At 42.9% G+C, this 27,061-nt stretch overlaps 1 protein-coding gene across 1 annotated transcript in view; it reads left to right on the top strand.

Annotated features, from left to right (window-relative positions):
* rbbp8 (retinoblastoma binding protein 8) overlaps positions 1-27,061 on the top strand; it is a 171,942-nt gene that overhangs the window by 25,576 nt on the left and 119,305 nt on the right. The window contains exon 3 of the mRNA XM_078540210.1: positions 16,203-16,281. The gene's annotated coding sequence lies outside the window, so the exon portion shown is untranslated. The remainder of the gene's footprint in view (positions 1-16,202; positions 16,282-27,061) is intronic.

Genomic DNA, 27,061 nt, shown 5'->3' with positions numbered 1-27,061 from the left:
ATTAATGGTGGGAAGGGTAGCACAATGTTAAAGTTACTGGATCAGTGATTCAAAGGGTTGCACGAATGCTACAGGCACACAAGTTCAAATCCTACCATGGCAGCTTGTGGAATTAAAATTCATAATTTCATAAAATTCATAAATCTTGACAAAAAAGTAGCTTCAGTAATGATACCATGAAACTACTGGATTGTCCAAAAACCCACCTGGTTCACTAACGTCCTCTTGGGAAGGAAAGCTGCTGTTCTTACCCGGTCTGGCCTATAGGTGACTCCAGACTCTCAGCAATGCAGTTGCCTCTGAAAGGGCTTAGTAAACCATTCTGTTGTATCAAACTGCTACAGAAAAGTTAGAGTAAAACCTCATCTGAGTTGAACATTATATGAAAGAAAGCAATGAGGGTAGGACCAGCACAGAATGTACTTAGATGGGGACTTCAAAGCCCAGCATGTCAGCGCAAAAGAAAAGAATGAAAAATTTGCAACCATCTTCAGCCAGAAGTGCTAGTGGATGATCCACCTTGGCCTCCTCCTGAGGTTCCTAGGATCATAGATACCAGCCTTCAGCCAATTCGATTCACAAAAGGCTGTCGGCTCAGACAACATCTTGGCAGTAGTACTGAGACTTCAAGCCTGCACTACCATTCTTTTAAGATTGTGGCTGATCTCTACCTCAACTCCACTTGAAATTTCTTCACTCAGATAGATTTTTTCTCTCCTGAATCCTAAATAACCAGGCTTTATTCTGAGCCTGTGACCCTCTCCAGCCAGGGGAATCATCCTTCGACCCTAATCAGGCCCCTCTAGAACATTTATATGTTTCAAATGAGATTTGTCTCTCACTCTTCTGAAGTCTAGAGAACATTGGCCTGGTACACTTCATCTGCTCGTAGAAGAATTCCCTCATTCCAGGAATGTGTCTATTAAGCGTATGTTGCACTCCCTTGAAGGCAAGCACGTGTTTTTTTTCTTGGGTAAGGAGACCAAAGCTGTACACAGTACTGCAGGTATGATCTTACCAAGGCCTGATATAATCGCAGTAAGATTTCCATGCATTTATACTCTTTAACTAAAGATCAAAAGAAATCAGACCAGGAGTAAGCCATTTGGCCAATTGAGTTAATGTAACATTTGGCTTCTTAATACTGTACCTGTAAGTTAAAATTCTGTGATTTGTATGCAAGTTTCTCTAACCAGTCTCGCTGTTCAAAAAATAGTCTGCGCTTTTTTTCCTACAAAAGTGGATAACTTCACATATTAATCACATTATATTCCATCTCCCTTGTTCTTGTCCAATCACCTTACCCTATCTAAATCCTTTTGCAACCTCCTTGAGTCCTCCTCATAGCTTACTTTCCCACCTAATTTTTTATCATCAGCAAACTTGGATTAATTATATTTGGTTACTGTATCCGTGCCATTGATATAGATTGTAAATAGCTGAGGCCTAAAGTGCTGATCCTTGTGGTATCCTGTAGTTACAGCCTGTCAACCCAAAAATGACCAGTTTATTCCTTCTCTGTTTTCTATCTGTTAAACCAATCCTCAATTCATGTTAATATACCACCCCCATTCTACGAACCCTAATTTTGTGTAATAAACTCTTGTGTAGCACCTTTATCGAAATTTTTTTTTCCACAACAGTGACTATACTTCAAAGTTACTTCATTGGCTGTAAAGCACTTTGAGAAGTTCAGTGGCTGTGAAACATGCTATATAAATGTAAGATTTTCATTTTGAAAATCCAAATGCACTAATCCACTGGTTCCTCCTTATCCACCCCAGTTGTTACAATTTCACAAGAACTCTGACAGATTGGTCAAACACCATTTTCCTTTCATAAATTCATATTGATTCTGTCTGATCCAATTAGAATTTTCTACATGTTCTGTTATCATATTGCTAATGCGATTCTACCATTTTTTTTTTACTGATGTCAAGCTTACTGGCCCTCCTTTCTTGAATAGCAAATATATGTTTACTTCCTTCCAATGCAAGGGAACCATTCTGGGATCTGGAGAATTCTGGAAGATCAGAACCAATGCATCCGCTATCTCTGCAACCATTTCTTTTAAAACCCGAATGTTCTCACTAGACCATTGATTCCCCACTATTTCTGGATTTTTTTGTGTGCCTTCTACCAGGTACAAGGTATTTATTTGCTGTTTCTGCCATTTCCTTATGTCCCTTTTATAATTTTTCCTGTCTCCGCCCCGAAGGGATCCGCGTTTCCTTTCACTAATCACTTCCTTTTTACATCTAGGAGTTTTTACAGTCTTTTTAGAATGACTTATAACACAGGAGGCCACTCGGCCCAACAAGTCCATGCTGGCTCGCTGTAGAGCAAATCAGTCAATCCCATTCCCATGCTCTATCTCCCGTAATTCTGCAAGTTTATTCTCTTCCAGTGCTTTTGCTGGTTTACTTTCATTCTATTTTATCTTTGAGATTTTTAAAATGTCCCTATTGTTATTCTGAAAAGAGCTAGTTGGATTTTTAGAGCCCCCTTGAAGGCTAGCAAATTAGCAGAAACTCTCAGGGATGGTTAATTTATCCTGGCACTGAGCTGTTTTGCAGGCAGGGCTCACTCCTAGTGCAAAGTTTTTTAAAATCAAAAGATGACCACTAGAAGATTGCAGAAAGTCTTTGCACTGAAAGTAATTAATGCTTAAAATTCCATAATTTTTCAGCAGATTATGCTGCTTTCAGGTGAATTGCACCAAAAAACAGTGCAGTTTAGTGGAAACTACCCCAACCTATCCTGTCCTTGTGTGAAACAGAAGGAAGGTGACGCTTTGTCCCCTGACACCTGCTTCCAGAGGGCAGTTACAAGAATTTGACAATTTTCATTTTTTCCTCTACCACTACCGCTCTCCTGATGAGCTGATTGGATCTGGAGGTTATATGGGTAACTCTTGGCATTCACCTTTACTCCTTCCATTCTCTCACAAGTGCCTGTATGTTCTCATCAAAATCTTCAGCTGCTTCACCAATGACCATCCTTCCATTATAAGCTCAGAAGCGCAGATGTTCTCTGGCACTTGCAATGTTCAGTACCATTCCCAACTCAAATAATGAAGCAACCATGCCAGCATGCAGCAAGATCTGGACAACATTCAGGCTTGGGCTGATAGGTTGCAAGTAACATTGATGCCACACAAATACTAGGCAGTGACCATCCCCTCTTGACATTCAATGGCATTACCATCACTGAAACCCCACTATCAACATCCTTGGGTTACCATTGACCAGAAACTGATCGTTATCAAGTATATTTTAAGATTTCTTTGGAGATTTAATGTAAAACATTTTTTTTAGAATTTCACTAACAGCATTGAAGTATAATTTACAGTTCTGAAGTTTTGTTTTAGCAGCTGACTGATAAAAATGCATCTGAGGTCTTTTTTTTTGTGTGTTGAAATATGTATAGTGCTGGTCTGGACATGTTGGGGAAGATGGCTAATGTGCTATATTACTTGTACAAGCTGTTTCAGCTGTTGTCATTAATCTTGTGGCATTTTATTACTTTAGCTGTTAGGAGTAAGACTTGTGATTGGAAAAAATAAAAAGGGTTTTTTGGTGAGTAATTGTGACACTGAGGGGCTTGTGCATTTGATTATTTTGCTAAATTGTAACATTTGCAAGATAAGCATTTGAACTGCATCATCCTTGCTTAGCTTGCTTCTTGGTATGCTTTTAGTTTGGAGCTAAGGCTTACAGAATGAATGTTGTTTAAGTAATAGAACATTTGAAAATTCTTGCAGTGCTGTGTGTGTTTTTTTTGTGTGAACTCTAACCTCAAAGTAAGGATAACCATGTTAGGGAATGGAATGTTCTAACTGAATGCAATGTTCTTGAGGTACCTTCACAATACTATTCGGAATGGAGTTCCAGCATTTTGTCCCAGCGACAGTGAAGGAACCGCGATTTAGTTCCTAGTCAGGATGGTGTGTGACTTACAGGTGATCTCGCAGATGGTGGTCTCACCATGTGTCGGCTGCCCTTGTCTTCTAATGGTGAAAGTTTGGAAGGTGTTCATGAAGGAGCCTTGGCGAGTTGCTGGAGTGTGTCATGTAGATGGCATACCCTGCTACCAGGGTGTGCTGCTGGTGGAGAAAGTAAATGTTTAAGGTAGCAGATGGGGTGCCAGTCAAGTGGGCTGCTTTGCCCTGAATAATGTTGCATTTCTTGAGCATTGATGGAACTGTGTTCATCTCGGCAAATGGGGAGCATTCTGTCGCAATCCTGGCTTGTGCTTTATAGGTGATGTGCAGGCTTTTGAGAATCAGGACACTTGCCACAGAATTCTCAGGCTTTGATTGTCTCTTGTAGCCACAGTATTTATGTGGCTAGTCCAGTTCAGTTTCTGACCAATAGTACCCCCAAGGATGATGATAGTAGGGGATTCAGTGATGGTAATACCATTGAATGTTAAGAGGAGATGGTCACTGCCTGGTATTTGTGTGGCATCAATGTTACTTGCAACCTATCAGCCCAAGCCTGAATGTTGTCCAGATTTTGCTGCATGCTGGCATAGCTGCTTCATTATTTGGAAATGATATTGAACACTAAGTGCCCGAGAACATCCACATTTCTGAGCTTATAATGGAGGGATGGTCATTGATGAAACAGCTGAAGATTTTTGGGCTAAGGACGCTACCCTGAGGAACTCCTGCAAAGACATCCTGGGATTTAGACAATTGGCCTCCAACAACCACAATCACAACCACAACCATCTTCCTTGTGCTGGGTAAGACTCGAACCAATGGGGAGTTTTTTCCATAATTCCCATTGACTTCAATTTTGCCTGAGCTCCCTGGTGTCACACTCCGTCAAATGTTGCCTTGATGTCAAGGGCAGCCACTCTCACCTCACTTCTGGAATTCGGCTTTTTTGTCTATGTTTGAACCAAGGCTGTAATTGGGTCTGGGGCTGAGTGGCCTAGGTGGGTGAGCAGGTTATTGCTGTGCAAATGCTGTTTGATACCACTGGGTGACACTTCCCATCACTTGATTATTGAGAGTAGAATGAGAGAGCAATAATTAGCTAGATTGGATTTGTCCTGCTTGTAATCAGATGCCAGTTTTGTAGCTGTACTGAAATAGCTTGGCTAGGGAGATGGCTAGCTCTGGAGCACAAATCTTTGGTACTAGGGCTGTGATGTTGTTAGGGCCCATGGCCTTTGCTAATTTAACTACAGTGGACTGGGAAAATAGGTTATTAAGTTAAAAGGCAAGATGGTACAGAAGTAGTGGCAGTTATTTGAGATATTTCATAAGGAAAGACTCTGAGAAAGATGCACCATTTGTGGCTAACTAAGGAAGTTTAAAGATGGTATCAAATTGAAAGAGAAGGTGTACAATACTGCAAAGATTAGCGGTAGGCCAGAAGATAGGGAAAATTTTAGAAACCACTAAAGGATGACTGAAACAAATAGAGGGAGAAATTAGAATATGGGCAAACTAGCAAGACATAAAACAGACAGCAAAAGCTTCTACAAATATATAAAAAGGAAGTGAGTAGCTAGAGTGAGCATTGATATATTAGAGAATTCAGAAGGAGGCCATTTGTCCCATCGTGTCTGCACCAGCTCTTTGAGCAACTCGACTAGTTCTATTCTCCAGCCTTCTCCCCCTAACAGTCCATATTCTTTCTTTTCAAATAACAGTCTAATTCCCTTCTGAATGCTTCAATTGAGCCTGCCTCCACCACACACTCAGGCAGTGCATTCCAGACCCTAACTGCTTGCTGCATGAATAAGTTTTTCATCAAACCACTGTTGCTGCTTTTACTAATTCCTTTAAATCTGTGCCTTCTCATTCTTGATCTTTCACAAGTGGAAACAATTTCTCCCTACCTACTCTGTACAGACCCCTTGTGATTTTTGAATACCTCTATCCAATATCCTCTCTTTTACCTATGGAGAATAATCCTAACTGCTCTAATCTGTCTTCATAACAACTTCTTCACCTCAGGAACCATTCTCGTCAATCTTTTCTGCACTCTCTCCAATGCCTTCACACCCTTGCAAAAATGTGGTGCCCAGAACTGTACGCAATATTCCATCTGAGGTGTAATTAGTGTTGTATACAAGTTAAATGAAGTGGCAATGAGATGGAGGAACTTAAAGCAATTGCTATCACTAGAGGAAAAAGTGCTAGGAAAACTAATTGGACTAAACGCCCCTGATGGCCTGCATGCTAGGGTCTTAAAAGAAGTGACTGCGGAGATAGTGGATACATTAGTTGTAATCATCCAAAATTCTGGAAAACAACAAGTGTAACAAATCTACTCAAGAAAGGAGTGAGGCAGAAAGCAGGAAACTATAGGTCAGTTAGCCTAGCATCTGTTGTGGGAAAAATGCTGGAATCCATTATTAAGGAAGTGTTTTACGAAAGAGAAATCAAGTTTGACAAATGAGATTTCTTTGAGGATGTAGCAAGCAGGGTGAATGAAGGGGAACTATAAGATGTAATGTATTTGGATTTCTAAATGGTGCCACGTAAAAGATAAAAGCTGAAGGTAACATTAGTCTAAATAAAAGATTTGGCTAACTAACAGGGATTAGAGCCTGTATAAATGGGTCATTTTCAGGTTGACAAACTCTAACCTGTGTGGTACCACAGGGATCTTGAGCCTCAACTGTTAATCTATATTAATGACTTGGATGAAGACACCTGAGTGTATTGCAGCCAAATTTGCAGACAGTACAAAGATAGTTAGGAAAGCATGTGGAGAGGAGTACAGAGCCTGCAAAGGGATATAGCTAGGTTAAGTGAGTGGGCAAAAAATTGGCAGATGGAGTATGTGAGAAAAGTGAACTTGTCCACTTTGGCAAGAAAAATAGAAAATCACGATATTATTTAAATAGAGAGACTACAGAATGTTACGGTACAGAGGGATCTGGGTGTCCTTGTACATGAACCTGAAAACTTCAGCATGCAGGTGCAGCAAATAATTAGGAAGGCAAAGAGAATGTTTGCCTTTATTGCAAAGGAAGTGGATTAAAAACATAGGGACGTCTTGCTACAACTATGCAGAACATTGGTGAATACAGCACCTGGAGTACTGCATACAATTTTGGTCATCATGTACAGAGGAAAGGCTTGTGCCTGTGTTCATTGGAGTTTAGAAGAATGAGAGATGATAATTTTGAAGCATAAAAGTTTCTGAATCGGCTTAATAGGGTAGATGCTGAGAAAATGTTTCCTCTCATGGGTCCAGCGTTAATGTTGAGGACTCCCATGGTCACTCCCTCATGATTGTATTCCAGGGGGAGGCGGTGGCGTAGTGGTATTGGTAAAGGTTCAACCTTTCTTCTGTACTTGACGACCAAAATTGTATGCAGTACTCCAGGTGCTGTATTCATCAATGCTCTGCATAGTTGTAGCAAGACTTCCCTACATTTTTAGCCCACTTCCTTTGCAATCTAGAGACCCAGGATAATGCTCCGGGGACCCAGGTTCGAATCCTGCCATGGCTGATGGTAGAATTTGAATTCAATAAAAATCTGGAATTAAAAGTCTAATGATGACCATGAAACCATTAGCGATTGTTGTAAAAACCCATCTGGTTCACTAATGTCCTTTAGGGAAGGAAATCTGCTGCCCTTACCTGGTCTGGCCTACATGTGACTCCAGACCCACAGCAATGTGGTTGACTCTTAAATGCCCTCTGAAATGGCCTAGAAAGCCACTCAGTTGTAACAAACAGCTACAAAGTCACAAAAAAGGAATGAAACTGGATGGCCCGCCTGGCATTGACCAAGGCACCAGAAACGACAATCGCAGCCCTGTCGACCCTGCAAAGTCCTCCTTACTAACATCTGGGGGCAAGTGCCAAAATTGGGCGAGCTGTCTCACAGACTAGTCAAGCAACAGCCTGACATAGTCATCCTCATGGAATCATATCTCACAGATAATGTCCCAGACAGCAGCATCACCATTCCTGGGTATGTCCTGTCCCATCAGCAGGACAGATCCAACAATGATATACAGTTGGGAGGGAGTTGCCCGCGGAGTCCTCAACATCAACTCCAGGTCCCATGAAGTCTCATGGCATCAGGTCAAACATGGGCAAGGAAACCTCCTGATTACCACATACCGCCCTCCCTCAGCTGATGAATCAGTGCTGCTCCATGTTGAACATCACTTGCAGGAAGCACTGAGGGTGTCAAGGGTGCAGAATTTCCCAGGTATGTCCTGTATACAAAAAGCAGGACAAATCCAACCCGGCCAACTGTCGCTCCATCAGTCTACTCTCGATCATCAGTAAAGTAATGGAAGGGGTCATCAACAGCACTATCAAGCGTCACTTACTTAGCAATAACCTGCTCACTGATATAAACAAAAAACTGCGGATGCTGGAAATCCAAAACAAAAATACCTGGAAAAACTCAGCAGGTCTGGCAGCATCTGTGGAGAGGAGCACAGTTAATGTTTCGAGTCCGCATGACTCTTGAAGAGACTCTTGTTCTGTTGAAGAGTCATGCGGACTCGAAACGTTAACTGTGCTCCTCTCCACAGATGCTGCTAGACCTGCTGAGTTTTTCCAGGTATTTTTGTTTTTGTACCTGCTCACTGATGTCCAGTTTGGGTTCCGCCAGAGCCACTCAGCTCCTGACCTCATTACAGCCTTGATTCAAACTTGGACAAAAGAGTTGAACTCCCGAGGTGAAGTGAGAGCGGCTGTCCTTGACATCAAGGCAGCATTTGACCGAGTGTGGCATCAAGGAACCCTAACAAAACTGGAGTCAATGGGAATCAGGGGAAAAACTGTCTGCTGGTTGGAGTCATATCTAGCACAAAGGAAGATGGTTGTGGTGGTTGGAGGTCAGTCACCTCGGCTCTGGACATCACTGCAGGAGTTCCTCAGGGTAGTGCCCTTGGTCCAACCATCTTCAGCTGCTTCATCAATGACCTTCCTTCCATCTTAAGGTCAGAAGTGGGGATGTTTGTTGATGATTGCACAATGTTCAGCACCATTCGTGACTCCTCATACTGAAGCAGTTCATATCCAAATGCAGCAAGACCTGGACCAAATCCAGGCTTGGACTGACAAGTGGCAAGTAACATTCATGCCACACAAGTGTCAGGCAATGACCATCTCCAACAAGAGAGAATCCAGCCATCGTCCTTTGATGTTCAATGGCATTACCATCACTGAATCCCCCACTATCAACATTCTGGGGGTTACCATTGACCAGAAATTGAACTGGACTAGCCATATAAATAAAAACAGAATTACCTGGAAAAACTCAGCAGGTCTGGCAGCATCGGCGGAGAAGAAATCAGTTAACGTTTCGAGCCTTCATGGCCTTTCGGCAGAACTGAAGCATAGTTAGAAGAAGGGAGAAATATAAATTGGTTTAAGAGGGGGGGTGGAGAGAGAGACATTGAGGGTGTGGTGATTGTGGAGATGAGCAGATAATCATCTTTTGATTATCTGCTCATCTCCACAATCACCACACCCTCAATGTCTCTCTCTCCCCCACCCACCTTAAACCAATTTATATTTCTCCCTTCTTCTAACTATGCTTCAGTTCTGCCGAAGGGCCATGAAGGCTCGAAACGTTAACTGATTTCTTCTCCGCCGATGCTGCCAGACCTGCTGAGTTTTTCCAGGTAATTCTGTTTTTGTTTTGGATTTCCAGCATCCGCAGTAGCTTTTAGCTTTTTGTTTTTAGCCATATAAATACTCTGGCTACAGGAGCAGGGTAGAGGCTAGGAATCCTGTGACGATTAACTCACCTCCTGACTCCCCAAAGCCTGTCCACCATCTACAAGGCACAAGTCGGGAGTGTGACAGAATACTCCCCACTTGCCTGGATGAGTGCAGCTCCCACAACATTGAAGCAGCCCGCTTGATTGGCACCACGTCCACAAACGTTCACTCCCTCTACCACTGACGCACAGTATTAGCCATGTGTACCATCTACAAGATGCATTGCAGGAATTCACCAAGGCTCCTTAGACAGCACCTTCCAAACCCACGGGCACTACGATCTAGAAGGACAAGGGCAGCAGATAGATGGGAATACCACCACCACCTGGAAGTTCCCCTCCAAGTCACTCACCATCCTGACTTGGAAATATATCGCCGTTCCTTCACTGTCGCTGGGTCAAAATCCTGGAACTCGTTTCCTAACAGCGCTGTGGGTGTACCTACACCACATAGACTGCAGCGCTTCAAGAAGGCAGCCTACCACCACCGCCTCAAGGGCACCTAGGGATGGGTATTAAATGCTGGCCCAGCCAATGAAGCCCACATCCCGTGAATGAATAAAAAAAAACAAAATTACTTCAATGTTGGGCAGCTTTCCCAATTTTGGAACAAGTTCCCAGATTTTAGCAAGGAAAACTTTGCAAGGTCAACTGGGAAGGGTGTTCCTTTCTCGTTCTTGGTGGCCCATCTAGTTTCCTTTATTAGATTTTTTTTCATAGTGGTTTGATACAACTGAGTGGCTTGCTAGCATTTCAAAGGGCAGTTAAGAGTCAGCTAGTCAAGATAAGCTTGGCAGATTTCCTTTCCTGAAGGGTATTAGTCAACCAGATGTGTTTTTACATCAATCAGATTTTATGATCATATTCTGAGACTAACTGTTTGTTCTAGATTTACTTATTAATTGATTTTAAATTCTCCTAGCTGCTTTGGTGGGATTTGAACTCTATTCCAGACTTTGTCCTGCTCTCTGGATTACTAGTCCAGTAACATTACCACTATTCTACCGTGCCTGACACTTAAAAGTCAGCAAAGGTTAAACACCATTTGAAAATTGCATTTCTCTGTACATTCCTTCCCTGACAAATGAGCCAGGAGGGCTAGTCTACAATCTACCTTACTCGCTTAATTCACCATAATCGGCATTCATGGAGGTGGATCAGTTTTACATGAGGTAACCTTCTCAAGTGGATAAATAATTGCTTAACTAATGTAAATAAGGTTCAACTAGTGGGTGTTTTTTTTTGATTGTCTACTAAGTGCTATTGGCTAGTCTTTGGGAGAACAGTACAAAAGCACTGTTCCTGCAAATTTATTTCTAAACTGCTGTCAGCCTCCACTATTAATGGCTAGCAATGGGGAAGCAGAAGCAAAGGCTGGCCATGATAGTTTGTCAGGTGCGCTTGCATGGAGTATTGATGTTATGATGCCAATACAGAGATGCTTAACTGTGGGAACGTCATAACATAACCAAAGGAAAATACTACAGATGTTGGATATCTGAAATAAGAACAAAATGCCAGAAATACTCAGCAGGTCTTGCAACAACTGTGGTGAGAGAAACGTAGTTAATACTTCAGGTCAGTGATCTTTGTGTCAGCAGTGGCTCAGTTAATTGCACTCTTGTCTCTTAGAAGATTTTCGGTTTAAATCGCACTCCAGAGACTTGAGCACAAAATTTAGGCTGACACTCTAATGCTGTACTGCAGCAGTGCTACACTGTTGGAGGTGCAGTCTTTTGGATGGGATATTAAACCAAAGCATTGTCTGCTTTCTTAAACTGGGCTTAACAGATCCCTTGGCATTATTATGAAGAAGAGCAAGGGTGTTAACCCTGGTGATCTGGCTATTATATATATATAATCACCATCAAAAATGTTTTTAAAAAAAATTCATACCCATGATTCCTCGCTGAATCATGTTTGTGAGTGAGAGGTTCAGAGCAGAGACCAGAGCCCTGTGCCCACCGGCGTCGAGTGCGCTCAGCGGTGTGAGCGAACAATATGGCGAGAAGGCCAGAAATCTGTTTCACGATGTCGTGAAACCAGTTTGCGATCGTCTGCTCAGCCCATCGATGATGGGCTGTGTTTCCTGCTGTCGGATGTCGGGAACCTCATTGTAATACATCTGTATATCATTATAAGGCCAGCTTGCAGGAATCATCCTCCATTGCTGGATCGTTGGCAGGATTGTACACTGGTGCAGAACAAATCTTGACAAGCTTAGCGTGCAGAAGTTGGGACTTATTGCCAGGCCCTTGCTCACATCGTGGACATCCAAGGAGAGAAGATGCTAGCGCTTAACAGGACAGGCTGGGTGGATTCTTTTAGATATGGTTCTGCTGCGAAGCAGCTCATGAAAGTTGGAAAGTCACCGTTTACACCCTGTTCACAACAGATGATAGTGGAGAAGGTGGAGAAGAAGATCCAGCTGTGTTTGGGAGAGGAAGATCTACCAGGGGTGGGAGAGGAAGATCTACCAGGGGTGGGAGAGGAAAGTCTAGGATCGACTGGGAGAGGAAGAGGTGTTGGGGAGCGGGGGGATGCTGGAAATGAAGGCGTCGGGGGCGAGGGAGTTTGGAGAGAGGAGGAATTGACATGGGAGAAGACGGCAACTGGAGAGTAAGTGTAAGGGGGGGTGAAAGGCATAAGGAAAGGAGTTCAGAGGGGAAGAAGGAGTGCGGAGAGGTGAGGGAGTAAGGGTAGTGGAAGAAGTAAGGCTATCTGAAGGGGGAAGGGGGTTTGGGCGGGGATGGTTGAGGGGGGAAGTGTCCAGGTGAACGTGCAGGAGAGGGCTCTGATGAGTCCATGACTCGCTCTTGGGAGGCTAACTGAGGATGGGTGTGGTGCAGGGGAATGGTGTGAATGAGAGAGGGCAGAGTGAGGTGAGAGGGTGAGGGTTTGATGGTAGTGTTAGAAGGGACGGCGAGGGTGGTTGGTGGAGACTCTGAGGAAGACACGGAGGGGCCAAATGTGGTCCACTCCACTCCTGGTTTGGGACCCCTCCCAGCTGATGTGAGCTGGCTTCTCCTGGTTGAAAACAGATGGAGAGAGTGTGAGCTGGACACATTGCACTGGATAGAATATTTGTGTGTGAGCAGAGCCATGGACAGGATGAGGACGTGAGCTCCAGAGGGTATGAGCCTGATGGAGATTTGAGGGTGTATGAGTGTTAGTGGTGTTATCCTTGAGGTGTGAGATCCCTGTGGATGTGTGATGGGTTTGTGAGTTGAGAGTGATGAGAAGAGTGACTTACCTTGGCATAACGGCTGACACCATTCATCCTGTAGTGGCACTGGGTGGCTGTCCTCTTTTTTTTTTAGCAGGTTATTGGTGTTGACCACTGCTGCCACCATGTCCCATGCTGGATTGGTGATGCCGCTGCCCCTCCTGTGGCCAGAGCAGGTAGAGGACATCACGGTGGCTCTCCATGGCATCCAAAAGGCGCTCGAGGGATGTGTCGCTTAACCAGGGGGCTGCAGTCATTTTGCCTTTTGGGACCATCCTATCTTCCGTGCAGCAGCCCTGGGCTGGGAGCACTGAGGTGTGCGCGAACTGCACTTTAATTTTGGCGCCCGACATGATGAAGCAGTGAGGTGATGGCGTGGCGGGCGAGTGAGAGCCTGCCCGCCATTGAAACGGCGTGCTTCCCCGGAATGCGTAATTATTGTGGTGGGTTTGGCATGCGAAGTCACATTGCGGCCGGCGGGTGAAACGACGTTTTACATGCCTGCTACTGCACTTGGTGCAAATCTGGGATGATTCCGCCCCAGGTGTTTCCAAAGGATGTTAATATTCCCAGACTATTCTCATACATTTCTAAGGAGTTGGTAACAAAACAATATTGGCAGCACGCTTGACTAGTTTGCCTGCACACTTGACCAATCAGCATGTGGTACATGGTTGAGTGCCCCTGAATGGATGTGAGAATATTTAAGAAAAAAAGAAGGCTTAAAAGGTTTGCTTGGAATCTGCAGTCATTTTCAGGTACTTAGTTCAAATCAGAATCTGATGTGTTGAGATTTGAGTTAATTGTCTGTTATTAGCGAATTTAAAAGTTACTCCATTAGGAGCATGGGTGGAGTCCAAATTTGAGATTTCCAATTACCTTCAAAACCGATTTAGATTGATTTGTGTAGATCTAGCAAAAGAGTTCTTCACACCGCAAACCAACAATACTTGAATATTTCCACGAGCACAAGTATAGACATTTTTCTCTTTCTGTTTTTTCTCTCTCAATTTCTTCAGCCAGCATTTGCAAAGTAAACAATCAGCAAGCTAGGACTGTTATAGGAAAGTAAGAGTGGTTATGGTAGCTGTGCTTTTTTTTGTATGAAGAATTTGGAAATGCAGTGTTCTTTTTTCTCTTAGTGAACTTATTGAATTTGAATCAGGCCCCCAGTATGGAAGCAGATCTAGGAAAATAATCTGTAAGTTCTTTTACTTTACAAAGCATCTACTGCTGATGGTAGTAACAAGCTGTAAGGTGACTATAGTAATAGACCATTTGCTGAGATTAATGACAGCACCTGGCTGAGATCAGTCAACCACATGCAGATGGAGGATTGAACTTGATTTTCTGGTCAGGTATTGATTGCTAGACCAAGCTTTTATGTGCTCATCCTTTAAAGAAAACTGTTTTTGTGGTGTCATTGCTGTGGAATCTGGTCTATCCTGTCAATGGGACTGAGCGCTGGAAGCTGAAATTGGAATCAATAACAATAATGTTTACCTTAAGCTTAAAGCAATGACACTAAAGAAAGTAGATCACTTCATCTATCTTAAAGTATGATAATGTAGCAATACTCGTAATGGAGAAGATTTTGTCAGCTGAGTTGGGAGAAGTTACTATTTTTAACAGACTGTCTAACATCTAGAGAAGCACTAAGCTCACAGCAGCACCCTATCACATGGCACTGAAACTCTATGAAAGCAAAATACTCCAGATGCTGGAAATCTGAGGTCATTTGGCTTTTCTACCATGAAATCTTTTGTCATTTAATCTGTCGTGATCTGCACCCTTTGCTGTTCTGCTTCCCCACCTCCTTTTCACTTGCGCAAAGCCTAATGCTTTCTAACTTTTTTCAGTGCTGGTGAAAGGTCACAGGCATGAAACATTAACTCTGCTTTTTTTCTCTCCACAGATGCTGCCTGACCTGCTGAGTATTTCCAGCATTTTCTGTTTTTAAAGCACTGACACTCAAGTCAGTTGCAAAGACTGCAGAAAATAAATGTCTAAGTTTTATCAGAGCCTAAATAGCTTCCAAAAACAGGCAAGGGTATCTCCAAAGCATGATTAAGCCATGCCCATTCAATGCAGTGCAGGTGCCATGCCAACTTCATGCTGTCTGTTCATTTGAATGATTGCTGTGTGCAGCCAGTGCTGACTACACTTGGTTGGCTGCACACATCAGCAGGAGACCCAGAATTGCTGGCCAATTAAAGCTGGTTGGGAATATTGTTTAAAACTAGCCTGCATCTTTTAACGAGGAGGTGCATAGTGGCTGGAGCAAATGCTGGCTGTGGTACAGAAGTGCATCTGACCTGGGAAACATTGAATAATGGCAAAACACAGCAAAACATCCTGCCAAATGCACCATTAGCCCTTTACACTGCTCAAGTCACCAAACCAGCATCCCTCACCAAGCAATGAATTATCTTTTATCAATCAGGGATCAAAACTCATTCATGAGATTCACCCTCACCCTTACTTAGCACTGCTGCAAGCCTCACACCCACATCTCACACTGCCAGCTATTCAACCATAACAGCAGGAGGAGATGGCACACAACCAGTAGCAGGACCTAACTGAAGGAGGCCAGGCACATTTCCATATTCTAATTTCCATGTAGAGTGTGTTGGCTATTTATTCAGATGCCATTGCTGAAGCCATGGCCATCAGAGCTGAATCTATCAGTGATGATATCCTCATACCTAAGATAAAAGAAAATGCTGGAAACACTAGTGTGTCAGGCAGCAACATTGCGGAGAGAAACAGAGTTATTGCAGTTGTGTCTGCAGCAAGTGACAGATTTTAATGAGAGTATCTTTACTGAAGCGCAGGAATCTTCCATATTGTTCCTCACTGAGGCTCAGTAGGAGAATTGATCCCTGAACACCCTGGGCATATATGGCTGCCTGCTTCCTTCTCCTGCACCTCTCCTCTCTTTCAGCAGCTTGTCCTGCTGTGTGGCCCCTGTTCATTCTTCAAGTCATCCTGTATTCCAAGGGGCATACCTACTAATCTACCCATGTGTGGAAGCAACTAGTTTGTGCAGAAACCTTGAAATCAACAAAAAGTCTTTCAGCACCTGCTACACCCCTCCCTCTAGACCTTCGCAACTTGAAAGAATTATGGAAAGCGCCAAGCACTTGTAGAATTGTAGCAACTGCCAGAAGAAATCAACCAGAAACTAACTTGTAAGTAGTTGAAGAGCCATATGGACTCAACATTAACTCTGTTTCTCTCTCTCTCTCTCCACAGATGCTGTCAGACCTGCTGAATTTTTCCAGCATTTTGTTTTTATTTCAGATTTCCAGCATCCAAGGTATTTTGCTTTTATGTAAGTAATTGATGATCCCCTTAAATAGTGTTGGTGGGGAATTCCTGCTATTGAGTGCATGCTCAGTTGTGTGAGGTTGGCGTTGAGCTCAAATATGACACTGTTGGCTTTGAATCAGCATTGCTTGCTGATTAACTTCATGGTGTGCCTGCTCTGTATATCTCTGGTTGTTATTCACTGTATGTACACTAATGCCTTCACTGGCGTAACGTGTAACATTTTTCCAGTATATGGGTGATTCCTTTAAGTGCACAAAACCTTTATGTTTTATGCATGGCCCTGCATGTGTGGTAATTTAAAGGGGCTAACTTATGCATGGCCTACACAGACACTTTGGGTTGCTGCCTGGCATCGCAGCTTAGAGGGGCATTGGCCCTCGTCAAATTTGATGTATGGTGTTATTTGCCTCTCAAGCCTGAATGCATACCACGGATGCCCGTTTGGAACTCTTAAAGGCATTTGTAGTACCCAAATAACGGGTACTAATGGGCCCCATTTTTTTGTCCCAGGTACTTTAAAGACACTGTACTCAAAGTGCCTCAATTTACTAAATTACTGATGTTGAATGAATGTTGAAGACCCTATCTATTGTGTCAATGCAAAGTATAGAACACCAAGAATAACCATTCTAGAAAACTTAATGCTGACACAGCAACTTGCCAAAAATAGGGTGGAGTGAAAAGACTAGTGCTGGCCTCAAGTGCTTAAAATACGATACAACCCACAGCAGTTAAAGCTGTTTAATCACTGTAAGACTAACTGAGGACCCTAGGCAAAAGTCTGAAATTTGGGATTGCATTGATAAAATTTCCTTTTGAAGTGAGCTCGAATGCAACACAAGGAACAATAAACTTTTTTAAATGTTTTAAATGGATCTTTTCTATATCCCAGGGCTATATTTGAACAATGGGAGCAAATCAATTAGCTGCTTGTAGTGCCGAGTCATGCAATCAGTAATCAAAGGATCATTCAGGCCTCTCTTAACCTTTTGAGCACATGAACCAAACAACTAACCGTATGTAGTTCCTCCACAGCTCCATGACTTTAAAAGCAATGCCTTTTTAGGAAACGTGATCTGTATTTTAAAGCCTTAGTGAGATAAGAGCTTTCCCTCTTTTTGTGTTAGTGTATACTTTTTCACTTTGTATGCTTCTCAGATGAGATTTGAAAATATCTTCACTCATTTCCATCAGTAAATCTCTTCATATTCTGAACAGTTCAATCTGGACAATATTTAAGAAATATATGAATACATACAGTATTCATACAGTCGCTTGTTAGTACAGAACTTGAATATTGCTGAAAAGAGAGACATGTTGCAGAAGCTTTTTGTCTTGTACTCATCAGGACAAAAGTTAGAATGCTAAATTTCAAACTAGCACAATAGTTTAGATTACAGGAGAAAAGGGTGCTGATTGGTTGGCAAGTCCAACTCTGGCTGAGGTGTTGCTATGGAGAAAGCAATAGGAAACTGTAGGCTCCCCAAGCTCCCAGGTAATTCAAAAAATGTGCAAGGCTTGAACATATTCCTTTTTGTTTGCAGAGAATGGGTCCCTGCGTATGAATGTATGTCACTTGTAGCACATGTAAATGAACCACATTATATGAGTGACTGAGTATCTTAAATTGGTTGGTAGTGTAGCTATTAACGCACTCAGGATTGGGCAGTACTTGCTGAACAATCATAGAATTACATCTAATAGCAGACGTTTTGGCCTGAGTTTTTGCTCCCCAAGTTGGGAGCGCAGTCAGGACAATTCCTGGCTCCGCGAAGCTGACAGGAAAAAGTCTCCCTAAAGTTCGGATTTTCATTCTGGGGTGGTGGGGAACAAACAGTGGTCTCCTGGCCAAAAATAAAAATACCTGGAAAAACTCAGCAGGTCTGGCAGCATCTGCGGAGAGGAACACAGTTAATGTTTCGAGTCCGAATGACTCTTCTGTTGTAGAGTCTGTTGATGCTGCCAGACCTGCTGAGTTTTTCCAGGTATTTTTATTTTTGTTTTGGATTTCCAGTATCTGCAGTTTTTTGCTTTTATCTTAGTGGTCTCCTAGCCACTGTTCTCAGAAAACGTTCAGAGGCTGCCAGGTGCAGAGACAGGATGATCGAAGGGACAGCATCTGTGCTTCGGCACTTTGTCACAGCCATGGAAAAAGGAATAAAACAAAAACATCCCTCACTCTTCGCATCTCCTCCACCCCCCCACCCCCCCCGCCATACCCTTCGCGCCCACCCACGTCACCCCATACCCTTCGCGCCCACCCACCTCCCCCCATACCCTTCGCGCCCACCCACCTCCCCCCATACCCTTCGCGCCCACCCACCTCCCCCCATACCCTTCGCGCCCACCCACCTCCCCCCATACCCTTCGCGCCCACCCACCTCCCCCCATACCCTTCGCGCCCACCCACCTCCCCCCATACCCTTCGCGCCCACCCACCTCCCCCCATACCCTTCGCGCCCACCCACCTCCCCCCATACCCTTCGCGCCCACCCACCTCCCCCCATACCCTTCGCGCCCACCCATGGCCCCCCCATACCCTTCGCGCCCACCCATGGCCCCCCCATACCCTTCGCGCCCACCCATGGCCCCCCCATACCCTTCGCGCCCACCCATGGCCCCCCCATACCCTTCGCGCCCACCCATGGCCCCCCCATACCCTTCGCGCCCACCGACCTTTATTGTCCCTAAGCCAACTTAGTGTCAATCCATGCCCTTCGCCCACTATGCTTTGCTCTTACACCCTCCATGCCAACTCACCCAGCATCCACCATTTTCAGACCTCATGCCCGAAGCTGAGATTAAATAAATTTCTTGAGTGTCTATTGATGAATTCATTGTTTGAAAAAATAATCTCATTGATTTAAAGAAATAACTACATTTAGCTTCCTTTAATCCCTTATGAAAACAAGCATTTGTACTCATAGTCCCATTTCAAAGACTTTATAAGCACTTTGAGCTGTCAATAAAACTGAATTGACAAGCACCACACTGACAATAGGTTATGAAATCAGTCATGCAGCATTAATTTTATAATGACAGCCCTCAGGCTTAAGTCAATAGGCAGAGTGAAACAGCAAGTACTGATTTTTCTTTTACACGGCACAAGTTTTTTTTCAAATATTTAAAAGGCAGGAGATTTAAATTCCTTGATAGCTCCCTCGACAGCTCTCCTGACAGCTCCAATGAGCTTGACAGTTATAATGAGTTTATGCACTTTAACATCTATTTGTGTCTTTGAACAATCCTATAGGACCCCTTGCCTCTCCCCTCTCCCAAAGGTGCCTCAGGACCATATCCAAAAGAGTACCCTACCTTTTCAAATAAGATTTGCGTGTGGGACTTATGGATTCGTGTCTCCAGAGCCATTTTCACTAAGATGGAGAGCCTCGCCGTTTGCATGAAAATTCAGGCTTTTGTTTTGGATTTTGCAAATGAGGGCTGGTTGAGTACAGCCTATATTCTGCCCATTACAAAGAACTGAAGTAACACATGTTGTTTGATTCGATCAACAAATCACTGGGATGTACAACCTATGTACCTGACATCGCACTGGCACTGAAATTCATGCACATTTTCCACTAACCGATGCTGCCATCAGTTTAAAGAGAGGTTCTTCCTACCAATTGAACAATGTTACGTATGAGCAACATATCTCTTCAGTAAAATGCAATATTCCAATTATACCAGTATACCAATTAAGGATATTGTGGGAGTTAATAACTTGACATGAGGCATATTCCAACAAATCCTTCTCATGGTGACACATTTACAAGACTGCGCCAAGAAATAAAATCCTGAAATGGAAACTTTGTTCATTTTTCTGAATTGGCTTGTGGCGTTACTCTGGTTGAACCTTTGCTGAGAGGCACAATTTTCTGAACTTTCCAACAGGATACCTCTTGACCAACTGAAATATTGGAAAGTGATCTTGGAAGAATGGATGAACTTCTGACCAAGGGCCCATCAGATATCATTGACTGCCATTACATTTCATAAAATGTGCTAGGGCTGTTGGCTTCCCATTTAATTGTCTGCTGGGACGACTAAGATAAAGCTGATTAGATTCTTGTCTTAGGATGATTTCCTGCATTTTTGATGAATTGCTCTTCAGCTTCCCTGGTTTTTAAGAAAACCACTACCCTGGAAAAAGTACTCTTCTGTGTTAATGCCACTTTTGACATTTTTAAAATTATGTATTTTTCCTGAGAGGAGAAATTTTCTACTTTCAGAATGAGGTGCTAGTGCTCCAAATCAATTTTTATAACTCCGCATCAGGAGAACTAAAATCTTTAGATAATAAATGTGTTTTTTGTACTTCAATTGTGATAAAGAAGTATTTTACTTTTTATTTGACACCCTCCTACCCCTCATCCTATAAAAAATATTTTCATCTTGTATGTTTTTTACTGATGGTTGCTATTTACACTGGATAGAATCAATATTAAAACTGCGGGGCGTGGTGGGGTGGGGTATGGGGGAGAGAAAAAGCAAGAAGAATGCTAGATGTGGAAATCTGAGAAAAGAACAAAATTCCAAGGGTTGGATTTTCGCTACAAAAGTGAGTAGCTTGAGATGAGGCATTTCCTGACTAGTCCGACCCATGTCTCTTTCAAGGGGCTTTTTGGACCCAATGTTTGCTCTGCGGAGGTGGGTGGGGATAGAGTTGGGCATGCTGACACAGGAAGTCAATTTGAGGCGCCCATGGTGGCGGGCAATTGCAGGGTAGGCTGGGGTTAAATGGTCTACCTCGGTTTTCTGGAACTCCGTCCTGGTTGCTTTAGAAGCTATCGGACCCTTCAGCTCCCACCCATTGCCCATGGCCCCTTCATGCCAACTTGTTACCCCTACTTCCTTTCACCTCCATGCTAACCCATGCCCCTTCATTCCTCCCATAGCCCTTCCATGCCAACTCATGCTCACCACCCATCCCCAAGCCTCCACTATAGCCACTTACCCACTATCTACCATGGGAAGAACTCAGGAGCCATGTGGAGATAAAAGAAAAATGAACTTCTAACAATCTTATACAGCTCTCACTCACACTTGACAGTGAACAAAAATTCCCATTCATGAAGCTCATTCAAAGCTTTTAAATCTCTTTAAGTCGTTAATCTCTTATTTAAAGACAGGCAACTGTTTAATTAGCCGACATATCAAAGACATCTAATCCTGTAAAAACCTCAATCAAACTATGAACTCCGAACCCCCTGCTCAGATAATTGTAGCTTTTAAGCTCAGCCAAGCATACATAATGACATAACAGCCCTTGGGAAATGCCAACAAGATCAACAGGTGGTCATGGATTTTCTAACCTACACCAGATGGCCTGTCAAAACAGCCCAGCAGGTGGTGATTTTTTTTTAACCCTCACTGACAGCTTGAGCCTATTTAAAGAGCAGGGGATTTAAAAGAAAACTTCAGATCATACTTAAACAGATCTTTTCTGCCCTTCAAGAGCGTTAACTTTGCCCGTATCAGTTTGTGACTCCTACAGTATAGGTTAGGCCTTTGGAACTGCCAAAATGGGATCTGTTGCAACTCAGCATTAAGTTCAAATGGCCCTGCTGAGTTCAGGCTTCCCTCCTTTGAGTCATGTCCCGCCCCCTTCCCTTATCGGCAAAAATTGGATCTCTTGTTGATGGAGGCAGGGCTTTTGCATCCAGGTCCTTCCTGCCATTTTAAAAAAATGTTGGGAGCTTTTCTAACTCCAAATATCTGGCCCCAAAAGCTAGCCAGTCAGCACCTGTAAAGAGACCAAAGGAGTCGATGTTTTTGGTCAGATTTAGAGTTCTGTCCGCTGTTTCACGAGATGAAGGGATTGTCCTATTGGGAGTGGACGAGACCTATATACCCTCGAGGTTAGAAGACAGCTAATCTCACTGAAACATACAAAATTTTTAAGGGACTTGACAGGCTGGATGGTGGGAGGATACTCCTCTGGGTGAAGAGCCTAGAATTAGGGATAACAGTCTCCAACTAAAGGCTCAGCCATTTAGGAATGAGATGAGAAATTTCTTCTCACAAAGGGTTGTGGACCTTTGGAATTCTCTATCCCAATGAGCTGTGGGTGCTCAGAAGTTAAATATATTCTAGTCAGTGATTAGTAGCTTTTTGATCAGTAAGGGTATCCAGAGATACAGGTATCATGCAGGAAGATGTAGCTGAGCTAAGTCAGCCTTGAATTTAGAGTGAAACAGGCCTTAAGGGCCTTAACCTATTTCTGCTCCTATTTCTTATGTTTTGCTCTTAAAGCGCAGTCTATTATTGAGGCAACTGACTTACAATGAATAATCAAATTGTTGCTTTTTATTATGTTATTGATATTTTTATCGGCATTTTGCAAAATGAATTCTGAGGGTCTCCATTTTTCTGTGAACAATGTTGCATTGCTTATTATGTGCTTGTTCACCTACATATTTAATCCCTATCTCATATCTTTAAAGCCCAGGATGCACACGAAAATTGCAGGTAATGTGTAACCAATTGGAGATAGATGAGGAGCAAGGGGTTACTGAATATAGCAGTAGTTATGGGGATGCTGGGCTACAGTAGCATAGTGGAAGGAGTTATGGTATATGGCAATTCTTTAAAGGGGGGACCTGGGAGTTGGAAGTACTATGAAAGTGTAATATAGAATTTGGTATGGTTGGTGATTTCTAGTGTTATGAGGTGTTGATCTCATTTGTAAGACCTCAAATCTGGAGTCTACAGGTTTATGATTCTTTTACTTGAGATTTATGAGAAATTACACAGGACACACAAGTTTCATCTATAAGATTTTATTGTACCTTCAAGACAGATTGCAAACCACCACTACTGCCACACAATCTAAAGTCAATTATATAAACATTGCAATGTGAGCAGTGCACTAGTAATGCTACAAGAGATAACCATACAACTCCCAGTGGATGATCAGCCTTTGTTGATTGCAGGTCCTCGTGGGCAAGACAACTGGCCAAATCATCTCTGTCTGATGTTTTTTTTCTTGCAATATCTTTTATACCTTTTTCATTGGGTAAACTTCGGTGCTATATTGACAAAGCCTTATTGTCTTGTAAAAGTTTCTTTTAATCCAAAATATCTAATTGTGCATTGAGTTCTTAGTTTAAACCATGGAGTGAAAGCACACCCTATATTATTCACCTTCCATGAGCTTCTGCTATCCAGAATGCTCAGGACTGCCTTCCTTACCTTTTGTTTTCTATGACCAGTTCCTCTGCATCCAAGCCAACTTTCAAAAGCTCCATGGTTCATACCTGCCTGCTTTCAGGTGTTTATGCTATCCAGTTGGATTATTTAAGTGTAAGGTCTACACACTAACAGATGGAGACTTTCCATTCTTTCGCTGACCTGTCTCTTAGCTGTGAAAGACAGCTTGCAGAATTTGGTACAGTTTACCTTTGGCCTTTTGAAGAACGCTGGTAAACTTTGGTCACATTATATCTGACATGCATTGTTACACAGTGCATGTGAGATGGTGGTGGAGGGGAGAGCAAGAGAATGAGAGGGACCCCAAGGGCTGATGGGTGGGAAGCATTAGAGAAGAGACTAAAATACTATGGGCTCTGTCAATATTGGTATCTGGCAAGGAGGGTTTTGGAGAACTGAGTGGACCCTAAAGTGTGTCAGGGCAGTGAGTGACTTCAAGTTTGGTCGCACTGGATGGGAGGTTGTACTGCGGAGAAACCTGAAGACAACAAGGATGCCCCTGGACTTGGGAATGTTAGCGAATGGGCTCCAGGAGCTTTGAAAAAAGCAGGCTCGGGACCTTGGTTGGGAGTTGTTATTAATGGACCTGGAATAGAGGGTTACCACATCTGGGAGAAAGTTATTGTCATCTGGAAGCACTTATAAGGGAGTTTATGGGTTTTGCTGCTTTGGTACAGGATATTTCTGGATATGGGAGCGCTTGGATGGGTCCCAGAGTGTGAAAGCCTTGGACTTGAGGTATGGACATGAGGCTACTGACAGTGTTTCTCTGATTGGGTGAGGCATTTTGTGGTTCTGAGAATAATACAAGGGGGACAATGGGATTTAAGAACTTTGGAGATGGAGTGCTGTGTAGAATTGGTGGAAAGGGGAAATCCCAGTATCTGGGAGCAGAAAAGGTTTTGGGCAATGGAAGTGTGGGGTGGATGAGCTATGACATAGGAGCAATGGGAGGATTACCTTTGGGATTTGGGAGCAATGGAGAGGTTTCTGGGACTTTTGAGATATCCCGGTATCTGGGAAAGCTTGAAGTGGAGGGCTTGCTGAACTAGAAAAGTAATCCTGGTGCTCTTTAGGTGGGGTTCTTAGTAAATGTAAACATTAGGTAAAGGGTCACACATAGAGGAGTACTGTAAGGACGTTGTTGTCTGGGCATGAGGAATGTTGACTTGGTGTCTGGAGGGTAATAATGAGTTTTGGGAGCAATGCTGAAGTTTGGAAACATTGTAGATGGGACTGGGGAGGAGGAACCTTGGATCACAAAGCAACAGGTGTTCTTGGGGTCCTGAGGTGTTGATGGGGATTTGAGCATCTGTTAGCAGCGAGATGGGTTTTGGATGCTGGAATTTGGGAGCAAATGGTGTTTAGGAGCACAATGGGCCTTAGGTTTTGGGAGTTCTAGCAGACTTCCTGAAACAGTGAGGGAGGGGGTGGCACTATCTGGGGAGACTTGAAGGGGAGAGATCCTGGGTATGCCAGTATTGGGTGAGTGGAGGATACTAGAAAATGGGTGTAATGGGGTCCCTAGAGTTAGGGTGTTCATATCTTGGAGCACTGGGAAAAGGATGGTAGGTCTTGGGATGGGGTTCTGGGGTCTCTGAACATTGGAACGAGGATTGATGAATGTTGGATTGCAAGAAGGGATATAACAGGGGTCAGGGATAAATGAGAGTATTAGGTGGGAGGGCATTGAACCCATGAGACAACTTATGTAGAACTGGGCCTTAGTTGTTTAAAGTGCTTAGTGTATCTGTATTTGCCAGCTGTATTAAAGTCTTACAACTCCGACAGTAAACAATAGTGAGCTCAGTTGCTGAAGAAACTGAGAACAGGAGGGTGTAGGCCAGGACCGCTGAAGCTAGTCAGAGAGGGAATGCCAGGGTTGTTCTTGAATTGCAACAAGTGGATAGGGGTTACCGATGGAACACACAACACGGGACATGGGCTGTAGTTGCTGTTGCAGGATAGAGAGGAGGAAGGTGTGGCATGGGACTGTAACTACCATGTGGAACAGAATGAACAAGTGCAATACTGATGCAGTAGATAGTGGGTGAACATAAGTTTTGGCTAAAGAGCATGAAGTCAATTAGAAAAGTGCATTCCTTTCCATGTGCAGCTAGGTGCTCTCATCTGCAAACTTCGACTGGACTCACTGAGTAGTGATCAGCATTGGGAACCTCGCTTCATTCTTTCCTCGGTTGTTTTTGTTTTCTCCCTCCCTGATCAAATCTGATGAGATCAGTTATTGTGACCCCTACTGTTGCCTCATTTGGATTTACTAACCTGCACAGTTTGGGAATTGTACTCACAATCTCTATATGGTATAATACTATACTGGTAGTACCTTCATCCTCGCCCCCTCCAGCACTGAGGGAGCCAAGTTTGCATCTCTATGAAATACATGGTGATAATTATCCAGTTTTTTTTATCATGTAGATAAATAACTCACTTACTGTTAGTTATATCCATTGATTTGACCAATAGGAGAGAGTCTATAATATTATCAAAGTATAAATTGCCTTTCCCTGTGTTTCAAAAGAATGTGATATCATGTAATATATAAATCTACAGTTACAAACTGATAACTGTAAAAGCCCTTTATCCATAGTGTTCACTGATGTCACTCACATTATATAAAAGACTTGGGATCACAAAAGATGTGCATTTCTAGTGATCGTATTTCCTCTGCACTCCTTATGCCCTCTGCACTCCTTGTGCAAGCGGTTGAACAGCTGCAGTAGATTGAATAGAGTGGAGTAACATCATCCCTACCATTTACTGATTTTTGACAACTTCAGTAGCTTGGTGATACAGATATGATTTATTGGCGAGCTAGACACCATCATGCAAGAGAGTGATAGAACCTGTTACATTTAAAAAATGTTCTAGCAAATTATCCAGATTTCCTCAAAGGGATTAATTTTGAGCTAAACTGCTAGTTAGAAATAATCTGTCCTGTACCTTTGTCTCCTTACTTTACATCTTCAAACAAATAAGGTTACATTTATTACTTACTAATTGCTGGAATAATTAGCTCTTGTTTATTTTTTGACTAATGGTAATAGTTTTGAAACTTGTAGACAATATAATCCTTTTGCAGTTGTGCTTTTATGAAGGCCTTAATGTAATTGCTATCTGTTGATCACTTCTAATGATCATTTGATAAACTTGCTATGTTTCTGTGATGATTGTTAAACATTCAGAGAGACTGTCATTATATATTAGTTATTGGATTATGATCACCAAGGATGCCTCCATTATACTTCAGTAAAAGCACCTGTTTGGCTCAATGTTTCCATTCATCAAAATGGGACAAAAAAGTCCTTTGTAGAAAATGGTAATCAATTAATCCTTAAGCATCCGGTCACATTGTCAAAACATTTTGCATCTGTTCTGGCACCTTTTCTTCAACCAGCTAAATATATACTTGCTCAAAAAACAAATACAAAAGGACCCCTTGCACTAACTTATCTCCTATTCACGTCAACTTTTTGCATTCACTCAGATATGATAAATAGTTCCCATCCTGATCCTCTGCCATTTTATTGCTGTCATTTTAAAGACAAGTC

The sequence above is a fragment of the Cetorhinus maximus genome, chromosome 4 (assembly GCF_964194155.1).
Source record: "Cetorhinus maximus chromosome 4, sCetMax3.hap1.1, whole genome shotgun sequence".
Taxonomy (NCBI): domain Eukaryota; kingdom Metazoa; phylum Chordata; class Chondrichthyes; order Lamniformes; family Cetorhinidae; genus Cetorhinus; species Cetorhinus maximus.
This window is presented reverse-complemented; position numbering and strand designations above follow the sequence as displayed.